This window comes from Microtus ochrogaster, chromosome 24, assembly GCF_000317375.1.
Source record: "Microtus ochrogaster isolate Prairie Vole_2 chromosome 24, MicOch1.0, whole genome shotgun sequence".
NCBI classification, from domain to species: domain Eukaryota; kingdom Metazoa; phylum Chordata; class Mammalia; order Rodentia; family Cricetidae; genus Microtus; species Microtus ochrogaster.
The window spans coordinates 30,155,620-30,165,502 of NC_022024.1; positions in this window are offsets into that span (position 1 = coordinate 30,155,620).

A 9,883-nucleotide genomic window follows, 5' to 3' on the forward strand; every position below is an offset into this window, starting at 1 on the left:
ACACACACACACACACACACACACACAATAAAAGATGGACATCACCAGTGCATCTCCTCATCAGCCAGTATGGATATAACCTCTGGATCACACAACACTTATCATACTTATGTACTGTATGACGATCATTGATCTATTGTAAGTACTAAATGAAATGATAACCACAAAGCTGCTTTTGATTTTGTTTCATTTTTTTTCTTTAAAGAACAATGCATCTTTCACTGGATGGAAATGTTTTTCATTTGCTTTCTTGAATCATTTTATGGAGATGTGGTTTACAGCCAATTAAAATCCCCCATTATAAATCCTCTGTTTGGTATCTTTTAAGAATTTGACAACATACGTAGAGACGTGCAGTGAAAACCTTGGCCCTACCTAGCACACTCAGGAATGTTCTGTGTTCTGCAGCCAGACCCTCAGCACTGCTGGTCTGCTTTAGTGACTATATTTTGTAGAATCATTCAATTTTCAAGTGAATCTAATCGCTTGGCTCGCAATTTTCTTCTACAGCTTCCTACACGTACCTTCTATTTTAGAAATTACAAACTTTTTTCCCAAACTCTCCTGGTTTGCCGGTTGGTGCTTCATTTTTCTAACAGTGTCTATTGAAGGAAAAATTTTATAATATTAATGAAATAAGGATTATCAAATTTATTGTCTATCTTATTTCTATTTTGTTGAGACTAATATACCTACGGGTCTGTTTTTGGACTTACGCTGAATCTATTCTGTCTCGAGTCCTCATGTGGTACCTTGACATCGGGTGGTATCAGGGACTGGTTTTGAGCTCCTCATTCTTTCCATCCACAGAATGTCTATTTAGATTTTTATATCTCTCTAACAAAGTTTTATACTTTCAATGTACCTATTTGACACATATTTTACCAAACCTAAGAAGCATTTTGTGTTAGTTCTGTTAGTATGAATCACATCACATTTTAATTTCTAGTTCCATGTTGCTAGCATGCTGAAACAGAACTTATTTTTTTTATATTGACCTTGTATCCTATAATCATGAAGTTTTTATGTCATAGTTTCTATCACACATGTGGGAGAGCAAATCTTGACTGAGGAACTGCCTCCATGAAACTAGTCTGTGTCTGTGGCCATGTCTCTGGAGCGTTTTCTTGATTGTTTATTATCGTATGAGGCAGTGCTACTTCTGGGAGGGTGACCCTGGGTTCTTATAAGAAAGAGAGCTGACTACGCCATGGGAAACAAGCCAGCAAGCAGCACTCCTCCACGGGCCCTGCTCCAGTTCCTTCTTCCAGGTTCCTGCCTTGAGTTCCTGCCCTGATTCCCTCAATAATGGCTTGTTGTCTGGAAGTATAAACCAAAAGACTCTTTTGTTCTCCAACATACTTTTGGTCATCGTGTTTATTACACCACTAGAGAAACACACTAAAATATTTGGCTAAGATTCTGTAGATTAAGGTTTTTCTCAATATGAATAGAACATTAGTTTTCTTTGTAATCTTTATCTTACAGGAAATCTTCCATCTTACAGAGAAGTCTTCCATCAGCAAATATGAAGCTATTTGCAGGATTTTTTTTTTGGTATATATATTTTATAAGGTCAATAACGTTTTTTATAATTTCTAGTTTGTTGTCATCTTTAACCAAGTTCATGAATAGCTGTTGAATTTTTTTCAAGCATATTTGTTTACCTATTGAGATTAACATTTACTTTATTCTGTTTTGTTTGCTCTTGTAGTATACTATAAGTAGGTATTTACATATGAATTTAAATTTATTTCACTGTTAAAGTCATTAAATTCTATAGTCAAGAAAAAAAGGTGATGAAATTTCATATAGTCACAGTCAAGTTTTGTCCTTGATCATTGGTCAAAGACCATGGTATACCTGTCCAATTCTTAGTGTGAGCTTTCTCCTGTGGACTCGCGTTATTCACCATGACTTTATACTTCAGTAGAAAATCTCCAGATTCCTAATGTAAGTTCAAGGACCAAGGGCCTGAGCTGATTCATGAACCATTCCATCATGGTTTCCACCACAGGTCATCATCTGTGTCCACTTAGATAAGCCCTACAGGTCAGAGAGTAGAAGAATCCCATTTGGGAGAAGGGCAATAAGCAGCCTTCCGAAATGCTTTGCATGCAATTCCTATTATCTTAAATTATGGAAACAGCGAGAGGAAAGAGGGCGATTTTCCCCATTATCCTTATTATCTGCATAGAAGCGATTTTAAGCAGGGCTGTCATTTCACACGACCGCACATTGTGAGCGCATCACTGCCCCGTGCCTCTGTGATGTGATGGTCACTGACCCCCGCGGTTACTGACCTCCCTCTACCCCACTCTGTCTGCCTCACTAACACGACCTACACAGTAGGGGTTCATAGATGCTCTGACGGTTTGGTCTGTCTGGATAACTCATCCTGGTTAAGCTCCCCCCCTTCTCTACTAGTCTTGTTGTTGCTTTTAGTAAATAGATAATTTTGATTCAAAAGCCTGATAACCATACCATATCTTACTCTAGGAAGCAAATAGAAATCACATGGCTTGACCTACTTTAGCCCCTTAAGTGACCAAACTTATATTCTGAGAGTGTCTTAATTAGAAAACTATGCTGGGCCCTAGTCACTTCAAAACACAACTGTGAGCAAATCAGAAAAAAAAAAAAGGACTCTACCCTCATATAGCATAGATTCTGGAAGAGAGAAATGGGAAAAAAAAAGTGTCCTTTAAAAACTGTGTCTGTAAATTATATATGGTCTCAGTCACATGAATGTTCAGCGTCCTTCCATGAGCTGTATGTGTAAGGTCATTAGCAAGGTTAAAGTAGGAAAAACAGATAGATGGAGGCTTAGCAGTAAAAGGTTTACCTAACGCACCATTGCCCCGCAATACAAGTGAGATTTATTATTCCTGTTATTTTTTTTTTGTCTCGGTGACTGTTTTCAATGACCATATGGTTATTATTTTTAAAATGCCTTTTCTGCCTCCTCAGCCTGCCCAGTGAGATATCCCTGTGTGGTTTCCTGATGTAGCCTCTATACTATATTTGGTAAATTTCTAACTCTTTCTCTTCACATTATCGGCACTCGGGCACGTTGTATTGTCTTTATTTTGTTTAAGTCTCCATTAGCTCGCGCTGTATTAGGGAATGTCTTCCCAAATCCAATTTGTTCAGCACCAGGCTAAGTTCCCTCTGCCTAACGAAGTGGGTCCCACCAGAGAAATGTGTCGAAGTCTTGAGCGATTTCACGGAGGTGGAAGCAGCCATGAGGATGAGCAGGGTTATGAAATCTCTTGCAGACCAATAGACAGTTGTGCGCCTTGCGAGGCAAGATGCTAAGCAGCCAATCTGTTCAGAAACATTGACTCGCTGTCATTTTTACCACAAAGGGTTGATGAATGGCCAGAAATGAACCAATTAAGCCAAGTGCTGATTTAAAATATTATGCAAATGTGGGCAGCGGATGGACAACGAAGTATAGAGTGAACTCGAGAGCACTGAACCGGGATTAAGAGGCTTGTAGCTCCAGCCTTAGGTTTATAACCTGAGGTATGTTTATTTTTTTTTTAATCTTTAAAATTACCCAAAGCCAATTTAAGGGTTCTTATTGCTTCTAAATTGCTGTTAATCTCTGCTACGTGGTTAATTTTGAGTGATAAGCCTAAAAGAATTGTACTCTTTGAAGAGATTTTCGTTTCGACTGTGAGAGAAATAAGATCCACTTGCCAGGGCTACTACGAAGATCAAACTGAGAAGTCCATGTGGAACACCGCAAAACATCTGGACAAGGAGGAGCAAATGCCGGGACTTCTTGTGCTTTGCCTACTTGAAAGCACACCATAGAGTTCTCACTATGAAAATAATCAAAGGAGAAATGATACATGGGCCGGGGATGTAGCTCAGTTGGTAGAGAGCTTGCCCTGCAAGCCCAAAGCCCCTGGTTTGTTCTTAGCCCTTCATAAACTGGTCCTGATGACTTGGGAGGCGGAGGCAGAAAGATCAAGAGTTCAGGTTTCATTCTCAGCTACATAAGAAGGTCAGGGCTGGCCTGGGATTCATGAAACCTGTTTCAAGAATGAAGAAGTAAGCTAATTAATTAAACCACTGTCTTTGGAATAAGATATCACCAAAGAGAGAAAGTAAATGAATATAAAAGCCTCACTAACTTCTGTGTGGTGAGATTTTAAGGATATTTGATTCCTTCTTCCATAGGAGAAGCGACATGAGAAAGCCATATGGCTTAAGGGTTTTCTTAACATTGAATTGAATTATTCTTCTTAGCAATTCTGACTGGGGAAGCTTTATTGCCCCTTTATAAAAATGGATGCTAACATTAATTTAACTTAATTTAACAAATTTACTAATAAACTAATTTAACAAAATTAGTTTCCATCTGTGGAGCACATATTAAGCACTATATAGGTGTTTGTTAAATAGTACTTTCCAAGATGTAGGTAAAGAGATGGCTCCGTGGTTAAGAGAACCAACGGCTCTTACAGAGGACCTGGATTGAGTTCCCAGTACCCACAGGGTGGCTCACAACCATCTGTAACTCCAGTTCCAGGAGCTCTGCTGCCCTCTTGTGATCTCTGTGAGCACTGCATGCATGCGGCACACAGGCATAAAGGCAAAACACCCACACACATAAAATAAAGATAAATAGATCCACTACATGTAAAGTAAGGATGGTGGTACCTGATTTGTGTTACCATGCCAGGACCTGTCATAGGCACTTTATGTGGGTCATGGAGTCTTGGGACAGAGTCCTGGTTATCACAGGTACAGAGCGTGAGGGCCATCTGTGTCCTGTGGGGGTGTTTTCACCTTCTCCTAGACACAGGAGTAGACATCGATTCATCCCGGTATGGTTCATCTATTCAGACAGCAGATGCTGAATCCCATCCGCCCAGAGTTTAAGCTGCTCAGGCTAAGCTTCTGTCTGTTTCTGTCTGTCTGCATTCTGTCGTTTTCTCACGTGGGACCCAGCACGCATGCTCGTCCTACTTACCCTCTTATTAAAAGGCTCTCATTTCAGGTTCTCATGGCGGGAGAGCAGTGGAGCTGAGAGTCAGCAAACTTGATTTGAGTCCTGCTCTGTCTTCAAGGCTGAAGATCTTTAGGAGTCACCGGTGAGAGGTTCAAATGCATACATAAAATTTAATCCACTCGGGTATTTTGAGAAACATTGTCCCTGGGTTGAGAGCCTGCTACCCAATAAGACACCGCTTGCATGTTGTCTATGAAAACTTAACAAGGAAGGTGGCTAAAGCATCAGTATCTACTCTAGACTATTGCGCTGGACTTGAAACGACAGTCATGGATACCTGGAAGCCACTGCTGTCCTTTCCTCACTCCTAGACTGTCCCACTGTGCTGTTACAGGACAATGCAAAGAAACACTCTTCTGGGGGGGGTCATAGAGATTCTGAGATTCAAGGTCAGACCGCTTGGTGCAGTTGATGGATGGTGCAATGGTTTCCATTGGGCACAATCTCTTGCATGATTTAAACTTAAAAAAAAACAACCCTGCAGTTAAATTTTTTTAAGTATCTTCTGCATTTTAACAGTTGCTACAGAGTAAGAGGAATTAGCAAGGCTATCTGCAGGCTGACGTCCATTTGATTCCGTTCGTTCTTATTAGCCAGATTAAAAATCCAACTTGAGAGGTTTCAGCCAGAGGACTGTAATATTTGATCACGAAATGCTTGCCATGTATCTCTTGCGTTTTCAGAAGTTCCTCCGCTTTGGCATTATATAGTAATATCAGCGTTTTCAGAAAAAAATGTTACTCGATGGCATGTATATCATTTGGGCTAACTTTTTAAGTTATTCGATGTTAGAGTTTAGGGCTTGTTCCACTTATCACATGACTTTAGAAAAAAAAGAGTGAAAGAAAAGAAGTCTCGATGAAACACTCTAATTTTATTTTCAAAATGCCTAAGTGTTTTGAGCTGGAGAAAGGAAAGGTATGCATTTATATTTTCAACATTTTTACAGACCTATTTCCCTTGCATGTTGTCTCAGTAACTCTGCAACATCCACTAAAATTGCTAGTAGTTATGTGTGGGAAGAAAGCCCTTCCCAGCCATTCCTTTCCCCCAATCCTTGAAGAAGGAGACATTCTAATTTTCTGGTTTGATTCATTAGCATCAATTGGAGTAACCGCGGTGTCACCAGGTAAACATCTACTTAGTATGCCAAGGAGAACATTTGCCCCTTGTTCAACAATCCACCAGCCACTATTCCGAAAGCATTGTATCTATTTAAATACTCGCCACTGCCACCCCGTCAAATAGATATCATTATTCCTACTTCAGAGAAGAAAACCAAGACATCAAGTTTCCGAGATGTTTGATTGAGGTGAGACACTTAGCATGTGGCTGAGCTTGAATTTAGAAAGCTGTCTGCCGTTATCTCCCATGCACCATAAATTACCAAGTTGTTTAACAATGAAAAAAACAAAATAGAGCCATGCAGGAAAGAAAAGCCAATTCTACAGGTTTTTGTGGTTGAAGTGCCTTGGAGAAGTAAAAACTAACTCGATCTAGGGAATCTTACTCACCTGAACTCAAAGCCATATACACCACTTAGTAAACCTGTGCCTTTAGAGAAGTTACTTAATATTAATGATGCCACCATATAAAGGAAGGAATATTAACTTAGAAAAACCTTGAAGGTGCTGAGCCTATTACTTGCACCTGCTCTGGACTTAATAAGCAAGATGCATTTCTTTAATATACCATTTTTTTTAAATGTGCATTTCATGGCTCCATAAAAAATAGACATTCAGGATCGTCATCCAGTAACTTTCCAATGCCGCGGCTGTGGTATCACGTCTGCTTTGCCACTTCCCAATGGAAACATAAACCACCTTCTTTCCAGGCCCGTACAGGATCTGCAAGGGAAGCTTCCACCCCGATGTGTGTGCAAAGAGGATCCACTCGTTTTCCGTTTATTAACACCAGAAAAACAGAGGCTGCCTTGCTCCTTCAGATGCCCAAGGTTTCTATTATGTGGAAGCAGATTGAACGCGGGTCCAACAAGACCTGGCCCAGCCTCTAATAGGAAATGAAATGGGCCTGAGACTAGACATGATTTATCACCGTCATTTTTATAAACACTAAAATGGAAACCTCTAGATGTCAGAATGAGGAGGTGAATTGACTATCCCATTAAGCACTGGCCAGTACATTTCATAGGTGGTTTGCACTAAGCCAAAAGGACGTTGCAAAGGACTTGAAGTACAGATGTCTGTGGCTATTAAACAGTATGACCGGCAGCAGTAAGATAATGGATTGAGAAGCTGTCATTTGGAACGGCGGAAACTCTTGCTTTCCTAAAAGATCCCAGCAAACTGTGTTTCCTGTGTCTGAGTTAGGAAAAAATGGCTGGCCCAACTTAGAGTTCTTTAACAAAGAGTTCCCGTGGCAGAAAGCTTGAACCAGACATGCTGACACATACCCTTTATTCCAGAATTTAGGAGGTAGAAGCAGGAGGATTGGGAGTTTTAAGGCAACCTAGGTTATGGGGGAACCTGTTGCAAGGAAGGCTGCTAGTTAGTTCCTGGCCCCTTAGTCCCCAAATAATTACATAGAAACTGTATTATTTAAATCGCTACTTGGCCCATTAGCTCTAGCTTCTTATTGGCTGACGCTTACATCTTAATTTAATCCATCTTTATTAATCTGTGTATGGCCACATGGCTGTGGTTTACCGGCTAAAGTTCCGGCATCCGTGTTTGGCAGGGCTACATGGCTTCTCCTCTGACTCCACCTCCTTTCTCCCAGCATTCAGTTTAGTTTTCCCCTCCTAGCTCTGTTCCCCTATAGCTCTGCTGGAGGCCCAAAGCAGTTCCTTTATTAACCAATGATATTCACAGCATACAGAGAGGAATTCCACAACGGGAACCAATTCCTAGGACTAAGTCCGGTTTTGCACAAATGGAAAGCCTGCTACGCTGAGCTCTGAAGCCCATCCTCTACACCACCCCCGCCCCAACACATACACACTTGCTTGCCAAGATGTAATGCTACACAGCGTGGCGCTTTTAATCTCGGTGTCACGCATTCTGTCATAATTAAATTTTGTAACGCCGTCACTCCCATACATATCCCCCGGCCGTCATTTCTTGACTCACGCCTGACTTGAAGAAACCCAGTGCCATGAAGAAGCAAACACACATCTAAGCTGTACCTGGGTATTCATGCCCTGATCCGGTGCCTATGAAACCATGCCCCTGCAGTAGCCTCCAGTCCTGTTGCTCTTCCGGAGTGACAGTGGAGACATGCATGCTGCATACGGTCATACAACATTTCAGCATAGCACTACTACAAAAGGAATGTTAAAGCCCTATCCTCTTCAGAGATAGAAATCCCAAATGCTGCCATAATATGTAGCAAAAAGGAAAATAGCCAAACCCAGAAATGAAAATAATTGCTGCAATAACCACGCCGAAGTCAGGGGCTGTGAAAGGTTATACAGCTCCTGCACAAACAAACAACTTACAGGACGGCCTCTGTTGCCATACTGACTCATCCTCATTTTCTCCCTCAGCTAATATCAGGATTGCACAAAATATCATAAAGCCTTGAAACCAACGACACGATTCTAGAATTCTTAAAAAAAAAACAGTTCATTTCAAGTAAGGCTGGATTATTTTTCCACTTTTTTTCTTTATCTTTGTACAAGGACTTCCTGAGAATTTCCCCTGTGAATTTGAGGAATGGATTTGACCCTAGTGCCTGCAGGTTTATTTTGATGCTTCTAAATATAGCAATGCATTATTGTCATCATTGATCCCTGAGAATTATTCACTTGTTAGCGAGTCAATAGTTTTGAGGATTTATGGATCATAAGGGATATTGACTGTCAAGTTTATTTTACAGTAATTGATGTGTTTTTAATTGTTGTCCTTCCCTGCTCCTAAAAGAACCAAACCATGATTATCACTTCAGCAGAACAAAGAAGAGACTCAAGTCAGAGGGACGAAGGCTCCTGAGTTTGCATAACTGAGGAAAAATGGGGCATCCCTAAAGAGTCCCCAGAATTGATCCGATGCTGACAGAGCATAAGCGGCCCTCAGAAGCCATGGACCACTTTCTCCTATGATAATCATCCCTGCTTTCCCTGAATCAAGTAGTTTCCTCCTGGTGTCTCTGTCCTGACTTACCCTTTATTGCCTTTTTTTAATGAATGGACATCTTCCACGGAAACTTACGTGATACACAATTTGCAATCATACATACATAGAGCCACTAAGTTCAGTTATAAGATTATCTCCACGGTTGTGCTGTGAATGTCTTAAAATTGAGACTGATGTGTGTTTATCTGCCCTGCATCCCTACAGCCTGGCTTTGTGCAAGGACATGTGCTCAGTGGAAATTTGGAGAGATCTAATCGACTCAAGGACAAAAGTTTGGAGCCAGTCAGCCAGCCTTCAACTCCCAGCTCTGCCATTTACCGTGGTATAACTTTGGGAAATTACAAACTGAGGCTCAATGCCTCAGTTTCCTTATCTGTATAAAATGGTAAAAGAAAGGTTACAACACAGCTATGAGAACTAGGTAAATTTTGATTTGTACAACAGAGAAATAGCAAGAATAATAATCATGGTGATTACTGCTAGATGCTGTGACAAACCATCCCCAATATTTGTCTCAACAAAATAGAAAATGTTTTGGTCCTTGTTGGGTGGCTGTTCTCTCAGTGATGCCTTAGAGATCTAGCTCTTCCATCTTTTAATGCCACCATCGTTAACATGTAGACTCCCAAGTTCCACACAAGGAGTGAAAAGAATTGTGAAGCTTACCTCTGAGATTGAACAAAGCAGGTAGGAAGTCTGCCTCCATAAGAAATCATATGAACTTGGGGCAACGGGATGATTGGGATACAGGAAGGTTGGATAG